The 18,893-nt window shown below is 36.6% G+C and overlaps 1 protein-coding gene across 1 annotated transcript in view; it reads right to left on the minus strand.

Annotated features, from left to right (window-relative positions):
• The window catches only part of IL1RAPL2 (interleukin 1 receptor accessory protein like 2), a 1,069,064-nt gene that overhangs the window by 659,983 nt on the left and 390,188 nt on the right, over window positions 1–18,893 (minus strand). The window lies entirely within an intron of this gene.

Genomic DNA, 18,893 nt, shown 5'->3' on the forward strand with positions numbered 1-18,893 from the left:
AAACTGGTACTCCTTTTGAATTCACCAGCACCAACCAATCCTTCCAACTTACCCCAAGTGCAAAATTATTAAAGCACACTCCTGACAGTGCTTCTGGTCTAGAAAATGGTTTAAATGTGGTCTATATTTAAAGAAATAGCACATTAACTCAGATAGCATTTCAAAGAGGATTCTGGGAAGGGAGAGTTTTGGCATATCATTTAGAACTCTATTGCCTCCTCTGCCTTAGCTTTTGAGCAAATTTCACCGTAATATTGCCAGTGCTATTTTTATACCCTGCCCTAATTTGCCTTCTTTGCACTGAAGCATATTTAATAAAAGCTAATTAAAAATATATTTTGAAGGAGAAAAAGGGAGCCATAGTATTAAAGAAAAGGCTGCCCACCATTATAACACTGATCATTTTGAGTATACAGACTTAAGAGTTCTCAAGTTCCTCCCATAAGCCACATTGGTATTTATTAAATCTATGTTGGTCCTTGATGAGTTTCACAACCCTGAGACACCAATCAAAAATACATTTCCATGGGGCCAGTTAGTCCAGGCATTTATGTAACTGACAAAAGTCTACTTGCTCTGTGCCTTACAACCATCATATTTTTCAGTCAAAATGTCAGCAGCTGCTCCTAGGACACATTTGAGTTTAGTCAGTATCACAGTTGGTACTAGTAGGTTTTGCTTCAGGGAACTGTTACTCAGGAAATCAAGTGTAATTTTGTATATAAAGTGGTTAAAAATTAATAGGCAACAAGGGTTGGATGTGGTAAGCAGGCAAGATTGCTAGGGAAACTGATAAAGACATGTTCTGGGACCAGAACAAAGGCAACTGCCTCACTGAAGTACTATGGAGAAACAAAGAAGAGATCAGCTTTCAAGAATGGGGACAGAGAGAGAAATTTTTGCATCAATGTTCAGTAGAAAGCCTTTCAGGTTTCTGTGCCAATGCATTTCAGCCTGCCTCCCATTCAAAGTCTCCACACCTCCCTTCATCTATGTTCCCTGACTCTCCCACCACCAGTAACTTGCAGTGTTCAGCTAATTCCAATCTCCCTTTCACCCCATGGGTGAATGCAACACTAATCTGAAAACCACCTCAGGGAACTTCCCTCCAGAGTTGGGAAGCAAGGGATGAGGGTAGGAGAAAGAGACACAAACACCAGATTAACCTAAAAAGAATCACCTCTCAACAGCCAGGTATCCTATCATGATTACCAAATTTAATAGAACTCCTGCCTAAGGGAATATTCTATGTTGTAGGCCCTAATCACTGCAACTTGTAAAACAGCAATTAAAACAAAGTACAGGAAAAAACCACATTTCTTCAAACAACAATGGTAACACAACCCTGCTGCCAGCATTTTACATAAAAGGGACAGCTTTTTTGTATTTGAACACTGAGAGTCTTTTATATTTTTTGCAACATCCTTCATACTCATCAGTTCTAGCTGTTCTCCAAGATTGACAGTAGGTTACTAACTCGAGGCCATATTTCCAATCTTTGATTTTTTCCCCAAATAGCTTTAGTCCTGACTCTCTGCTCCTCCATACCTTGCCCACTTCTTAGGCTAGCAAGGAACAGAAAGGATGCCAACCAGAGTTCAAAACTAGTATTTTTAGGATGAGATGCCAATAAGAGATATTTATATGAGTATGATAGAAATGAATTCATATAAATAACCATGCAACTATGAGATCAGGTCTCAAACCACCCAGGAGCCATTTTTATAACCCCCCTGTTTCATCAAACTCCATTTGAGGAGTTCTATTTTATGTCAAAATAGAAACTAAACAGTATTGTCTCCAAGTATGTGTCATTGGAACCCTCAGATCCTTACCTTCCTAGTTGACCTTTCTAACTATTTAAACTGGACTTGATGCTCTTCAGGGGCCAGTCTTTTCATTACCAGCAAATTTTGGTTTTGTTTCACTTTTTCCAGTCAAATTCAATTACTATATTGAGCTGCCTATTTCATCTTCATAGCTTTGTTTCCAGAAGACTATATCTAAATCATTTCAAATGCTTTCCTCACTTACAGTTTCAGTACATATAGCCAGTAGGTTTTAGAAACTCAACAGGTTTGCACTTCCTTTGACTCAAAGGAAAGTGGCTGACAGGTGAGTGATGAGAAAAGTTCACACCTATTTAGTAGCCATTCAGACCAGGTGGCTCCAAATCTTTGTCAGAACAGTTGAAGCAGAACATTATTCAACACTTTCCATGAAATAAATTGAAAGTTTCTCAGAATTTAGTTGCAATGAGCTTGGTAAGTATAAAATGAAGATAAAAAACCCAGTTCCTTGATTAGAGGATTTGGAACTGAGATCAAAGATGGAAACATGAAGCCCTCAAAGACCAACTCTGAATTCTCTGGCCAAAGGGCCTAGCTTGTATACTGTTGATGGAGGCAAGAGACTATTATCCTTGTTTACCATGGGGTGAACCATCAACATTGTAGCTGATGTTAATCAGATTCTTCTCCTTTACTCAACAACGAAGCAGAAAGCAAGCTCTTCCAACATGAAGAGCATTTTCAGCACCTTAGTTTTTGGTCAGTCAACAGACTGTCATGAAGCATGTCCCTAGCATGCACATTTGCATTTACCTCTGAAGCAGACAACTGTTCATAATTATATGTCAACAATTTACAAACATCTTCGTTCTTGGTTGTCAGGATTACACTTGGATATAAAATGGCCTTGATCCTACTCTTGCATTTTTAAGCTTTGAAGTAATTAGGCAGAAAACTGCCTGTGTGATTATCCTCATTAAATTATTTGGCTTTCATCATGGAAACTGACATGGCAGTTCCCTCACTTGGTGCTGAGTTATGTTCATATTTAAGAGAAAATCATTCATTTAGTGTGTCAGCTCTTCCCTTCTGTGGGCACGCCTTCTCCACTTCGTCAATGTCACCATCTAAACTGAGTTAATTCTAAGTTATAAATTTGGTGTTTTGTTTTGTTTTAAAACAAAGGAAAAAAACTGTAAAATGGCTCTCTGTGTTGTAAGCTGCCCTTGTTTCCTATATACTCAGTCAACAAATTTAACTGAATCTCTACTATACATGTCTAAATATGAAAGATATTTGTTATCAAAGGTTTGGCCAATTTTCTCTTACTGACAGCAGGGGGAGTGAAAGAGAGAAATAAGTTTCCAAATACATTCAGATAACATGCTGTTTCATCTTGGCTAAAATTGGTTGGAGGGATCTAATTTAATATAACTACAAACCTGGCCCTGAAAGAGCAACCTATTAGTCAAAAATAATTCCCAGTTCCTGTTCCATTGTTTAGTTCATTAGTCATTTATGAAGCGTCTACTATTTGCTAGACTCTGTGTTCTGTGCCAGAGATGCAATGATGAAAAGCCCCACTTCCTTCCTCACAATAGAGAGATCCTACCGTTCACTGTAAGGGAAAGCTGCTAAATGGAGGGAGCTAGATTTTGACTTGGCATAGGAAACAAGGTGACAGAAGAGAATTGACTAGCAAGTGTTCCTAGAAGTAGGTAAGGGGTCTCAGTATCACTGACTGAGTTGGCTGGGAAACAGGATAATTGTGGTATCAGAAATTTCAACTACTTCTGCTAATGCCTGACCATGCTCATCATATACAAAGTGTCTTTGCCTTAGCCAAACCTACATATATCACTGTTCATGCAATTTGCTCTTTACTAAACAGAATAATAGAATGCAACCGATCACATCAGTGCAGACATCTAGCCAGGCCAAACAATCCACTTGCTCCAATTAATTAACTTACTAGCTGGTTTAAAGAATGCACAATAAAATCTTGATTAACTGGTATGCTTGGGGAACAGAATATTGTAGGTAATTGAACTATCTAACCAAAAGTTGAGCAGAAAGCATTTTTGTTGTTTTTAATCCTTGTTGAAAATTATCTTTAAATGGTCAAGGCAAATTTCCAGCTCATGTGAGTAAAATCTAGCATACAGAGTTGCATTTTTACTGGGCAATTATGATTATTCAGGATTTCATGGTCATCACTGTGCACATCAGCACTCACTCTCCAGAGCAAGGGATGGAAAATTAGAATGACTAAGACTGTGGTTTGACCTAAAAATATTTCCTGGAAGTCATTTTTTAATGAATTCCTGATACTAGCTTGCTTGGGTTTTCCCCAAAATTAAATTAACAACAACAACAATAGTAATAATAATAATGTATTCAGGCTAATTCAGTGTTTTAGTAGAGTCTTTGAAAATACTAACAAGCTGTTTAAACTTTGGCAAATAACAGGAAATCATACATAGACCATAAGACCTGAAAGGAGTTTTAACTTTTTCTTTTCTTTCACAGTATACTATTTATTTTATTAATTTTTCGTTAATATCTTTATTGGAGTATAATTGCTTTACATTGCTGTGTTAGTTTCTGCTGTATAACAAAGTGAATCAGCTGTACATATACATATATCCCCATATTCTCTCCCTTTTGTGTCTCCCTCCCACCCCTCTAGGTGGTCACAAAGCACTTAGCTGGTCTCCCTGTGCTATGCGGCTGCTTCCCACTAGCTATCTATTTTACATTTGTTAGTGTATATATGTCCATGTCACTCTCTCACTTTACACCAGCTCACCCTTCCCCCTCCCCGTGCCATCAAGTCCATTTTCTACGTCTGCGTTTTATTCCTGTCCTGCCTCTAGGCTCTTCAGAACGAATTTTTTTGTGTTTTTTTAGATTCCATAGACATGTGTTAGCATACGGTATTTGTTTTCCTCTTTCTGACTTACTTCACTCTGTATGACAGACTCTAGGTCCATCCACCTCACTACAAATAACTCAATTTGTTTCTTTTTATGGCTGAGTAATATTTCATTGTATATATATGCCACATCTTCTTTATTCATTCATCTGTCAATGGACACTTAGGTTGCTTCCATGTCCTAGCGATTGTAAATAGAGTTGTAATGAACACTGTGGTAAATGTCCCTTTTCAATTATGGTTTTCTCAGGGTATGTGCCCAGTAGTGGGATTGCTGGGACATATGGTAGTTCTATTTTTAGTTTTCTAAGGAACCTCCATACTGTTCTCCATAGTGGCTGTATCAATTTACATTCCCACCAACAGTGCAAGAGTGTTCCCTTTTCTCCACACCCTCTCCAGCATTTATTGTTTGTAGATTTTTTGATGATGGGCACTCTGACAGGTGTGAGGTGATACCTCATTGTACTTTTGATTTGCATTTCTCTAATGATTAGTGATTTTGAGCATCCTTTCATGATGTTAGGGAGTGTTCTAATCTCATTCTTTTACATGTAGCTGTCCAGTTTTCCCAGCATCATTTATTGAAGGGTCTGTCTCTTCTCCTTTGTATACTCTTGCCTCCCTTATCAAAGATAAGGTGACCATATGTGCATGGGTTTATCTCTGGGTTTTCTATCCTGTTCCATTGATCTACACTTTTGTTTCTGTGCCAATACCATACTGTCTTGATTACTTTAGCTTTGTAGTATAGTCTGAACTCAAGGAGACTGAGTTCTCCAGTTCCATTCTGCTTTCTCAAGATTTCTTGGCTATTCGGGGTAGGTATTTTTTGATTTCCTCTTTGATTTCTTGAGTGATCTCTTGGTTATTTAGTAGTGTACTGTTTAGCCTCCATGTGTCAGTATTTTTTACAGATTTTATCCTGTAATTGATATCTACTCTCATAGCATTGTGGCCGGAAAAGATACTTAATACACTTTCCATTTTCTTAAATTTACCAAGGCTTGATTTGTGACCCAGGATATGATCTATCCTGGAGAATGTTCCATGAGCACTTAAGAAGAAAGTATATTCTGTTGTTTTTGGATGGAATGTCCTATAAATGTCAATTAAGTCCATCATATTTAATGTGTCATTTAAAGCTTGTGTTTTCTTATTTATTTTCATTTTGGTTGATCTTTCCATTGGTGAAAGTGTGGTGTTAAAGTCCTCTACTATGATTGTGTTACTGTCGATTTCCCCTTTTATGCCTGCTAGCATTTGCCTTATGTATTGAGGTGCTCCTATGTTGGGTGCATAAATATTTACAATTGTTATATCTTCTTCTTGGATTGATCCCTTGATCATTATGTAGTGTCCTTCTTTGTCACTTCTAATAGTCTTTATTTTAAAGTCTATTTTTTTCTGATATGAGAATTGCTCCTTCATCTTTCTTTTGATTTCCATTTGCATGGAATATCTTTTTCCATCCCCTCACTTTCAGTCTGTATGTGTCCCTGGGTCTGAAGTTTGTCTCTTGTAGACAGCATATATACGGGTCTTGTTTTTGTATCCATTCAGCCAGTCTATGTCTTTTGTTGGAGCATTTAATCCATTTACATTTAAGGTAATTATCGATATGTATGTTCCTATTACTATTTTCTTAATTGTTTTGGGTTTGTCATTTTAGGTCTTTTCCTTCTCTTGTATTTCCTACCTCGTGAAGTTCCTTTAGAATTTGTTGTAAAGCTGGTTGGATGGTGCTGACTTCTCTTAGCTTTTGCCTGTCTGTAAAGGTTTTAATTTCTCCATTGGATCTGAATGAGATCCTTGCTGGGTACAGTAATCCTGGTTGTAGGTTTTTCCCTTTCATCACTTTAAATATGTCCTTCCACTCCCTTCTGGCTTGCAGAGTTTCTGCTAAAAGATCAGTTGTTAACTTTATGGGGATTCCATTGTTTATTATTTGTTGCTTTTTCCCTTGTAGCTTTTAATATTTTTTCTTTGTATTTAATTTTTGATGGTTTGATTAATATGTCCTTGGATTTATCCTGTATGGGACTCTCTGCACTTCCTGGACTTGATTGACTATTTCTTTTCCCATATTAGGGAAGTTTTCAACTATAATCTCTTCAAATATTTTCTCAGTCCCTTTTTTTTCTCTTCTTCTTCTGGGACCCCTATAATTCAAATGTTGGTGTGTTTAATGTTGTCCCAGAGGTCTCTGAGACTGTCCTCAATTCTTTTCATTCTTTTTTCTTTATTCTGCTCTGAGGTAGTTATTTCCATTATTTTATCTTCCAGGTCACTTATCCTTTCTTCTGCCTCAGTTATTCTGCTATTGATTCCTTCTACAGAATTCTTAATTTCATTTATTGTGTTGTTCATCATTGTTTGCTCTTTAGTTCTTCTAGGTCCTTATTAAACATTTCTGTATTCTCTCCATTTTATTTCCAACATTTTGGATCATCCTTTACTATCATTACTCTGAATTCTTTTCCAGGTAGACTACCCATTTCCTTTCGTTTGTTTGCTCTGGTGGGTTTTTGCCTTGCTACTTCATCTACTGCATATTTCCCTGTCTTCTCATTTTGCTTAACTTACTGTATTTGGGGTCTCCTTTGCTCAGGCTGTAGGTTCATAGCTCCTGTTGCTTTTGGTGTCTGCCCCCAGTTGGTAAGGTTGGTTCAGTAGGTTGTGTAGGCTTCCTGGTGGAGGGGACTAGTGCCTGTGTTCTGGTGGTTGAGGCTGGATCTTGTCTTTCTGGTGGGCAGGACCACATCTGGTGGTGTGTTTTGTGGTGTCTGTGAACTTATTATGATTTTAGGCAGCCTGTCTGATAATGGGTGGAGTTGTGTTCTTGCCTTGCTAGTTGTTTGGCATTGTGTGTCTAGCACTGGAGCTTGCTGGTCATTGAGTGGAGCTGGGTCTTAGCATAGAGACAGAGGTCTCTGGGAGAGCTCTCATCAATTGATATTATGTGGGGCCAGGAGGTCTCTGATGGTCCAATGTCCTGAACTCAGCTCTCTCACCTCAGAGGTTCTCGCCGGACACCCGGCCAGAGCACCAAGACCCTGTCAGCCACTCGGCCAGGTACGTGCAGATTTTCTTGCCTTTTTGGAAGGCTGAGGTCTTCTGCCAGCATTCAGTGGTGTTCTGTAGGAGTTGTTCCACATGTAGTTGTATTTTTGTTTTGTTTTGTTTTGTTTTTAAGAGAGGAGGAAGCAGAGATCCAGGGAAAGTGAAACGGACTTAGCCAAAGTCCCACAATTAATCTTAGAGCTGAGCTCTACATCCAAATTTCATCTTTCAGAATTCAGGATTTGATCTATATAGCCACAGTCAATACTAAGTTCTCTCGGGTTATGTTTTTTTTTTCTCTCAAAAGGATTCGTCTTAATGATGTTGTCTCTCCCACCCCTAAATTTCTCGATTTCTCCAAGTCAGGACTGTAATTTCTATACCTGCTTTAGAATGCTTGCTTTTGATTTTTTTTAACCAGTTCAGAGGTGTAGACATTATAATGACAAAGGATATTTTTGGATTTTCTATAGTACCTCAAAGTAGACAATGCAACACAGGGTGCTGAAAATTGTCAGAACACTCCTTTTATCTCAGAGGTGCACTGAAATGGAACTTTGAAAGATCATGTCTGTTCTGTCCCATGGCTGATGTTCTTTGACTGAAATGCAAATCTATTTTTTTCCAGAATAACTGTTAGTGCTAAGAAAACCTTTTGTATACAGAGGTGAAAATATATGCTTCTTTAATATGACTTTTTATTACTTTCAGTTGGAGCTCTTTATTCAGAAGGAATACAGGTAGGAAAATTACTGGTTTGACTGTGATGCTCAGTAGAAGAAACTTGTCATTTTTCTTTTAAAATTTAAATAACCTAGGTGTTTGCTACTTTAACTTCTGAAAGAATAGATATTCAAATTATAGAAAATTGTTGCTTTTTAAAGTTAAACGTTTCTCTTTTCACCTTTGAAAAAAGAAAAATGGGCCTAAGTCTAGGCTGCGGTATATTAAGTCATTTTGGTGCTCTTTCCCTCGCCAACTACCAGAGTACTCTTTTAATATAGTATTTTCAAATAGGCAAACCCACTGGGCTTTTTCAGTAAAAGCTGATGTGATTTAGTGAAACTGAGCACTTTTACCACAAAGGTTTTGAAGTTGTAACTATTGATGATTCTAAAGGATAGGATTTTGCATTTGATTGTATATCAAATCCACAGATGAATCCAGTTTCTTTTCTAAATACCCACCTTTCAATCTTTATCATAAATTTATAAAATAGCAAAGGATAAAGATTAGAATTAATTGTATTTGGCTCCTACACACCGATATGCATCTTTGTGTTTCTCATTTTATTTTCACCATTGTCAAAACATTCACTGCACAATACTGACAATAATAAGAAGCAAGTTATTCCATTATAATTTTAAAAGGACTAATAGATGCCATGTAGGGCAAAGCTGTGCTATATCAGACACTGACTATGTAGAGCTGATATTATGTGTCTGACAGGATTTCACCATTTATATAACAATAAGAAAGGTTATAAAGAGGACATGATAATGGATTGGTGATGATTTCAAGGACAGTATTCAAGGAATATTCACATTTTTCTCTCAACTGTTTGTTTATAAATACAGAATTTATGAGGCAAAATGATAAACTCAGTCACTATCTTCTTAAAGATGTTCTACCTGTTTCACTTTGCCCATATCTACACAGACAGATAATTCAGAGTATAAGAAAATCCAGGTTAGGATCTGAGTTATCTAGATCAGTACTCTCCAAGAGACTCGCTGTGATGGTAGGCATGTTCCATATCTGCACTATTCGATATGCTAGCCACTAGCCACTTGTGTCTAAGGAGCACATGGTAGGTGGGTGGTATGATGAAGCACTGAAATTTTAATTTTGTTTAAATTAATTAATTCCAATTTAAATGTAAGTACCCACATGTGGCTACCATATTGAACAGCATGGATCTAGATTTTTTTCATATGGAATAATGTTAACCAGTCAGGGCATATTGTGCTTAAGACTGGGCTGAGGGGGGATCTGGATTCAGCTTTCCTAGGTATGAATCCTGGATTCCATCACTCATTAGCTGTGGGGATTAGTACAAATTATGTTCCCTCTAAGAGCTTCAGTTTCCCCACTTGAAACCTAAGGACAATAATAATAGTCCTACTTCATAGGGTTGTTCTGAAGATTTAATGAGATAATATAAGTAAAATCCATAGCACAATGCCTGGCATAGAGTAAGCACTCGAAGCACAGTGGTCATTATTATTATTACTTGATCAACTCCAAAACTTCAATTAATTTTATGTTATATAGACAGTTTTAATGTCAGCAGAGGTGCTTCAATGTGTGCCAACAAAAAAAAAATGCAGAATGGAAAAGAATACAAAGTTCAGGCCTATAAGAAAGGAATTCAACGTTTTTTCTCCCCATGACAGACATATTATGCCAGAGTGGAAAATTGGAAAGTGACTTCTTATCATGAGAGTGTAGGAAGTTTCAATAAGAAACAGTTGAAATCCAAGGGATTTTAAGACCTATGAGAGTAGCAGAAATTTTCGTATGCTGTGGTGAGAGGGGCTCTGAAATTTTAGTAAGCCAGGGGGGAAAAAGGCATTATAAGTAATTCTTTGGGGAAGTTCTACCAGAAACTTAGTCACTTCCTTTATTTTTCTAGCAGCAGCTGCCAGGCTCATGAAATGGTCTTTGGCTGAACAAAAATCCCATGCCAGAGAAGAGTATGGCACAGACACCTGTTTTTTCCCCAATATCCCCTTTGTCCTCTAGTAACAGAATTCCAAATTTTTAGCTGATCATATGGTTACCCAGCATAAAGATTTCCCAGTGGTCCTTGTAGCTAATTGTGACCAGGAGACTAAGTCCTGATCAATGGGATATAAGTGGAGGTAGAGTATACAAACCCTGGAAAATGTCCTTAAAGGGAGGGTTCTGTCCTTCTCTTTCCTTTCCTCCTTCTTGCTGGCCAGAATGGCTGGAGGTAGCCCTCTTTGACCACGAGATATCCTTCATAGTGGAGGCCAGACATGGAAGAGCTCTGAAACCAACAGGCTAGACCATATCAGCCCTGCTATGGTAACTCTGCACTTGAACGCATGAGAGAAACAACCTGTTTTGTTTAAGCTACTCTTATTTAAGGTTTTCTATCCCTGTCACCCAAACTTAAGTCTAACTAATCACAGTTGTTCTAGTGTAGACTGTGTAAACATCTCCTTGTGATAAACAAGTGTTCCAAGGCAGATTTACTTAAGTTTTACCTTTTTTTTTTTTAAATGACGGACACACTAACAGGGGGTACTCAAATAAGAATTTAGTGTACTTTGAAACTCATCCTTACAGGATTCAGGGGATCAGTCAAAAATCAAATAGGCTGCTAAAGGCCACATAAAGAGGGAATAACAAGGAACAACAGAACTATGGATGTCATGGAAAATGTAGCACCATCTTACAGCATCCATCTGTTGAACAGCAAGAGAAATGGAAAAGTGAAAGCTACATTTTTCAGTGTAACTAAGTCCTGCTTCTGAAAAGCTTCCTTTACACTTAGATGAGATATTTAAATTGATCATGCTGTGCCTATGGACAGGAACAGGGTTGTTTTTCTGCCATGTCATGCTAGTGAACCTTTGATGAGGACTATCTGCTATTGAAAATCTACTGTTGGGCTCACAATGCAAGTGCTTGGTGGTAGATTGTGGAAGCAAAGCAGCCAAAGGTCTCCTAATAATTTTATCCTGTTAGAATGAAACGGATTCCTTTTAGCTATTCTTTGAAGGATCAATTAGTATTGCATTTTAGGGAGAAAAGATCATTAATCAGAACCATTATTAGGACAACTCAGTGGTTTTAGAATTCAACAGCTATTTGGTTTATTATTTTTTAAGAACTAAGAACTTGTACAGTTTTGGGACAAAGTACTCCCACAGGCCTATAAAAAGAAATCAATAGTTTCCCCCACTTTAATACTGGATTCGTTATACAGAGTGCAGGGAGTACTTAATTTTCAAGAGCCATGTGTGAGTATTGACATTTCAGCTATATAGACATAACTTTATTTACTGTAGTAAAAGCATATTAATGTTGATTTATTTAAACACTTCAGTGAAGTGGCAGTTCAGTTTAATCAAACACCAACCTAATTGGGTTATGTTTGATTTAAAAGTTTCAAAACACTACTATAAGACTAGTTAAAGGCTGAATTTAGAAAAGTTATAATCATTAAAAATTTACATTATGTGCTAAGGCTATACTGACTTTAGTGGCAAATTTCCAAGAAGCAGACCTTTTAAAAGACTAACTGTCTGTAACTATGTAATACCCTCAGCGCTGAGCAGGTCTTGCCATTGACTTGCAAATATGAAGTTAGAACACTGCCCAGAGCATAGACAAGAAAAAAAAATGCCTAAAATGTAGAAGGGGTAAAAAGAGTATTGCTATATGTTTGCATCTTTCTTTCTTTTTAATTTCCAAATTGCACATTCTACAATTGTCATAGCACCAGCTAAAATTATGTTTTGTAAGTTATCGAAGCATACTCAGAAATTCACTCCTCACAACTCTTTACAGATGTGCCATATATTCTAAGCACAGGATGCCACACATCCTTATGAAACTTGAAAAATGCAATTATTGAGAGAGAAGGGGTATCAACATAACTGAATTTTTCAAGATTCTCTTGAAAAATTTTGCATCCTGTAGGCAAGGCCATAGTAAGCTTTTATTGAGCAGAGGGGGAGGGAAGAAGTTCATAAAGTGAAAGAGGATTTTGGACTGAAATGATAAAATAATTTTTTTCATCAAAGTTAATACAAATGCCCTGTAATTGATATTTTTCTCTAATTTTCAGTTTAGATAGTAGAAGTATTAAGTCTCTAAACCTGTGGTGACTAATAGAGTAGTCACTTGCTTAATAACATATGGTTATTGAGAACTTGAAATGCAGCTAGTGCAACCAAGGTACTACATTTTTAGTTTTAATTAATTTTTATTAATTTAAATTTAAATTGACACATGTTGCTAGTGGTCACATATTAGACAGTACAGATCTAGCAGCTTGATCAAATTCTGCTTTGTTTTCTTTTCAAGACAAATTCATAGGTGGTGATGAAAAGATGGGTTCCTCTAAACCTGTACTGTCCAATATGGCAGCCGTTAGCCACACATGACTTTGAGCACATGAAATGGGCCTAGTGCAAATTAAGATGCACTGTAAGTGCAAAATACACACTGAGTTTCTATGTATTTGTATGAAAAAAGAATGTACTATATCTTATCAATAATCATTTAAATAGATTACTTGGTGAAATTATGATATTTAATACCTTATGTTAAATTATTAGTTTAATTTCACCCTTCATTTTATATATTTTTTATTTGGCTAGTAGAAAAATTTAAATAATATATATATAACTCACATTATATTTCCATTGGACAGCCCTAAACAAACCATGCCAATAATTTAGTTCACTAAGCATGAAAATATAGCATCAGTGAAAAAGCATTGAAATAGTACTGCAACTACACCACAATAAAAATTAAAAAAAAATAATACTACAAAAATTTGCTATTCTTTGACTGATTACTCCATTTTTAAATGAACTCTTTCTTTACCATGTGCCTCATGGCACACAACATGAAAATCTCATTAATATCTTATGGCAAACTAACTTGTCCCCTCACAGCTTTGGTTCCTCTGCCTTCTCTACCTAGACTGTCCCAATGGATACTCTTCCTGGTGTGCGGTCTTTATTCCTTCTTCTCCCACTTTGCTGTCTCCTTACCTCTGCGTTGCAGCCTTAGCTTTGATCTTAGTGGTGGTCTGTGAAGCTGTTTCCAAAACAGATCCTTCAGGCTACTGAGTCACCATTCTTTGATCGGGTTTGCTATACAACTGCCATCTCTTTTTCTCTCTTCTTTTTCCCCTCAATCTATTGACTCTCAGAAATAGAGTTTCTTTTCTGAGATTAAATATGTTTTGGGCATGATTTGATACCACAGATTTCCTGTGATGCCATCCAATCTTTCTTGGTGAAGGACAATGACAGCTGTTTTTCAGTAGCATCCCCATTTTTCACCATATTGTCTCTTTTTCCAAATTACGATGATTGAATCAGGGGAGACTCCATGGCTTACTCACAAAACCTAAACTGCCTACTCTGAAAAGAATTAACCTAGAGCTGGTACTTTTCTTTATTTTTTTAAGTTAATTTTATTTATTTTTTTATATAGCAGGTCCTTCTTAGTCATCCATTTTACACACATCAGTGTATACATGTCAATCCCAATCTCCCAATTCATCACACTCCCACCCCCACCCCAAACTGCTTTCCCCACTTGGAGTCCATACATTTGCTCCCTACATCTATGTCTCAATTTCTGCCTTGCAAAACGGTTTATCTGTACCATTTTTCTAGGTTCCACATATATGCGTTAATCTGCGATATTTGTTTTTCTCTTTCTGACTTACTTCACTCTGTATGACAGTCTCTAGATTCATCCACGTCTCTAAAAATGACCCAATTTTGTTTTTTTTAATGGCTGAGTAATATTCCATTGTATATATGTACCACATCTTCTTTATCCATTCAGCTGTCAATGGGTATTTAGGTTGCTTCCATGACCTGGCTATTGTAAATAGTGCTGCAATGAACATTGGGGTGCATGTGTCTTTTTGAATTATGGTTTTCTCTGGGTATATGCCCAGTAGTAGGATTTCTGGGTCATGTGGTAATTCTATTTTTAGTTTTTTAAGGAATCTCCAAACTGTTCTCCATAGGGGCTGTATCACATTACATTCCCACTGACAGAGCAAGAGAGTTTCCTTTTCTCCACACCCACTCCAGGATGTGTTGTTTTTAGATTTTCTGATGATGCCCATTCTAACTGGTGTGAGGTGATACCTCAATGTAGTTTTGATTTGCATTTCTCTAATAATTAGTGATGTTAAGCAGCTTTTCATGTCCTTCTTGGCCATCTGTATGTCCTCTTTGGAGAAATGTCTATTTAGGTCTTCTGCCCATTTTTGGATTGGGTTGTTTGTTTTTTTTTAATATTGAGCTGCATGAGCTGTTCAGATATTTTGGAGATTAACCCTTTGTCTGTTGATTCGTTTGCAAATAATTTTTCCCATTGTGAGGGTTGTCTTTTCGTCTTGTTTGTAGTTTCCTTTGCTTTGCAAAAGCTTTGAAGTTTCATTAGGTCCCATTTGTTTATTTTTGTGTTTATTTCCATTACTCTAGAAGGTGGATCAAAAAAGAACTTGGTGTGATTTATGTTAAAGAGTGTTCTTCCTAAGTTTTCCTCTAAGAGTTTTATGGTGTCTGGTCTTAAATTTAGGTATCTAATCCATTTTGAGTTTACTTTTGTGTATGGTGTTAGGGAGTGTTCTACTTTGATTCTTTTACATGTAGCTGTCCAGTTTTCCCAGCACCACTTATTGAAGAGACTGTCTTTTCTCCCTTGCCTCCTTTGTCAGAGATTAGTTGACCATAGGTGCGTGGGTTTATCTCTGGGCTTTCTATCCTGTTCCATTGATCTATATGTCTCTTTCTGTGCCAGAACCATGTTGTCTTGATTACTGTAGCTTTGTAGTATAGTCTGAAGTCAGGGAGTCTGATTCCTCCAGCTCCGATTTTTCCCTGAAGACTGCTTTGTCTATTCGGAGACTTTTGTGTCTCTATACAAATTTTAAGATTTTTTGTTGTAGTTCTGCAAAAAATGACATTGGTAATTTGATAGGGAATGCATTGAATCTGTAGATTGCTTTGGGTAGTATAGTCATTTTCACAATATTGATTCTTCAAATCCAAAAACATGGTATATCTCTCCATCTGTGTGTATCATCTTTAATTTCTTTCATCAGTGTCTTATCGTTTTCTGCATACAGTTCTTTTGCCTCCCTAGGTCAGTTTATTCTTTGGTATTTTATTCTTTTTGTTGCAATGGTAAATGGGAGTGTTTCCTTAATTTCTCTTTTAGATTTTTCACCATTAGTGTATAGGAATGCAAGAGATTTCTGTGCATTAATTTTGTATCCTGCAACTTTACCAAATTCATTGATTAGCTCTACTAGTTTCCTGGTGGCATCTTTAGGATTCTCTATGTATAGTATCATGTCATCTGCAAACAGTGACAGTTTTACTTCTTCTTTTTAAATTTGTATTCCTTTTATTTCTTTTTCTTCTCTGATTACCATGGCTAGGACTTTCAAAACTATGTTGAAAAATAGTGATGAAAGTGGACATCCTTGTCTTGTTCCTGATTGTAGAGGAAATGCTTTCACTTTTTCGCCATTGAGAATGATGTTTGTTGTGGGTTTGGCATGGACTTTATTATGTTGAGGTATGTTCCCTCTATGCCCACTTTCTGGAGAGATTTATCATAAATAGATGTTGAATTTTGTCAAAAGCTTTTTCTGCATCTATTGAGGTGATCATATGTTTTTTCTTGTTCAATTTGTTAATATGGTGTATCACATTGATTGATTTGTGTATATGGAAGAATCCTAGCAGCCCTGGGATAAATCCCACTTGATCATGGTGCATGATCCTTTTAATGTTTTGTTGAATTCTGTTTGCTAGTATTTTGTTGAGGATTTTTGCATCTATATTCATCAGTGATATTGGTCTGTAATTTCCTTTTTTTGCAGTATCTTTGTCTGGTTTTGGTATCAGTGTGATGGTGGCCTCATAGAATGAGTTTGGGAGTGTTCCTTCCTCTGCAATTTTTTGGAAGAGCTTGAGAAGTGTGGGTGTTAGCTCTTCTCTAAATGTTTGATATAATTCACCTATGAAGCCATCTGGTCCTGGACTTTTGTTTGTTGGAAGAATTTTAATCACAGTTTCAATTTCATTACTTGTGATTGGTCTGTTCATATTTTCTATTTCTTCCTGGTTCAGTCTTGGAAAGTTATACCTTCCCAAGAATTTGTCCATTTCTTCCAGGTTTTCCATTTTATTGGCATAGAGTTGCTTGTAGTAGTCTCTTAGGATGCTTTGTATTTCTGTGGTGTCTGTTGTAACTTCTCCTTTTTCATTTCTAATTTTATTGATTTGAGTCCTCTCCCTCTTTTTCTTGATGAGTCTGGCTAATGGTTTATCGATTTTGTTTATCTTCTCCAAGAAGCAGCTTTTAGTTTTACTGATCTTAGTAATTGTTTGTTTTTCTATTTCATTTATTTCTGCTCTGATGTTTATGATTTATTTCCTTCTCCTAACTTTGGGTTTTGTTTGTTCTTCTTTCTCTAGTTCCTTTAGGTGTAAGGTTACATTGTTTATTTGAGATTGTTCTTGTTTCTTGAAGTAGGATTGTATTGCTATAAACTTCCCTCTTAGAACTGCTTTTGCTGCATCCCATAGGATTTGGATCATCGTGTTTTTATTATCATTTGTCTCTAAGTATTTTTTTTTTATTTCCTCAGTGATCTCTTGGTTATTTAGTAACATATTGTGTAGCCTCCATCTGTTTGTGTTTTTTACTTTTTTTTTCTCTGTAATTGATTTCTCATCTCATAGCATTGTGATCAGAAAAGATGCTTGATATGATTTCAATTTTCTTAAATTTACTGAGGCTTGGTTTGTGACTCAAGATGTGATCTATCCTGGAGAATGTTCTATGCACACTGAGAAGAATGTGTAATCTTCTGTGTTTGGATGGGATGTTCTATAAATATAAATTAAATCTACCTGGTCTATTGTGTCATTTCAAGCTTGTGTTTCCTTCTTAATTTTCTGTTTGGATGATCTATCCATTGGTAAGTGAGGTGTTAATGTCCCCCACTATTACTGTGTTACTGTCAATTTCCTCTTTTACAGCTGTTAGCAGTTGCCTTATGTATTGAGGTGCTCCTATGTTGGGTGCATATATATTTATAATTGTTATACCTTCTTGTTGGATTGATCCCTTGATCATTATGTCATGTCATTCCTTCTCTCTTGTAAATTTCTTTCTTTTAAAGTCTACTTTATCTGATATGAGTATTGCTACTCCAGCTTTCTTTTGATTTCCATTTGCATGGAATATCTTTTTCCATCCCCTCACTTTCAGTCTGAATGTGTCCCTATGTCTGAAGTGGGTCTCTTGTAGACAGCATATATATGGGTCTTGTTTTTGTATCCATTCAGCAAGCCTCTGCCTTTTGGTTGGAGCATTTAATCCATTCACATTTAAGGTAATTATTGATATGTATGTTCCTATTACCATTTTCTTAATTGTTTTGGGTTGTTTTTGTAGGTCCTTTTCTTCTCTTGTGTTTCCCACTTAGAGAAGTTCCTTTAGCATTTGTTGTAGAGCTTGTTTGGTGATGCTGAGTCCTCTTAGCTTTTGCATGTCTGTAAAGCTTTTGATTTCTCCATTGAATCTGAATGAGATCCTTGCCTGGTAGAGTAATCTTGGTTGTAGGTTCTTCCCTTTCATCACTTTAAATATGTCATGCCACTCCCTTCTGGCTTGTAGAGTTTCTGCTGAGAAATCAGCTGTTAACATTATGGGAGTTCCCTTGTATATTATTTGTCATTTTTCCCTTGCTGCTTTCAATAATTTTTCTTTGTCTTTAATTTTTGCCAATGTGATTACTATGTGTCTCGGTGTGTTTCCCCTTGGGTTTATCCTGTACGGGAATCTCTGCACTTCCTCGACTTGGTTGGCTATTTCCTTTCCCATGTTAGGGAAGTTTTCGACTATAATCCCTTCAAATATTTTCTCTGGTCCTTTCTCTCTCTTCTCCTTCTGGGACCCCTATCATGTGAATGTTGTTGCACTTAATGTTGTCCCAGAGGTCTCTTAGGCTGTCTTCATTTCTTTTCATTCTTTTTTCTTTATTCTGTTCTCCAGCAGTGAATTCCACCATTCTCTTTTCCAGGTCACTTATCTGTTCTTCTGCCTCAGTTATTCTGCTACTGATTCCTTCTAGTGTATTTTTCATTTCAGTTATTGTGTTTTTCATCTCTGTTTGTTTGTTCTTTAATTCTTCTAGATCTTTATTAAACATTTCTTGCATCTTCTCGATCTTTTTCTCCATTCTTTTTTCGACGTCCTGGATCATCTTCATTATCATTACTCTGAATTCTTTTTCTGGAAGGTTTCCTATCTCTACTTCATTTAGTTGTTTTTCTGGGATTTTATCCTGTTCC

The sequence above is a fragment of the Aethalodelphis obliquidens genome, unplaced genomic scaffold (assembly GCF_003676395.1).
Source record: "Aethalodelphis obliquidens isolate GAN/ISIS:26980383/991018 unplaced genomic scaffold, ASM367639v1 scaffold114, whole genome shotgun sequence".
In the NCBI taxonomy this organism is placed as follows: Eukaryota; Metazoa; Chordata; class Mammalia; order Artiodactyla; family Delphinidae; genus Aethalodelphis; species Aethalodelphis obliquidens.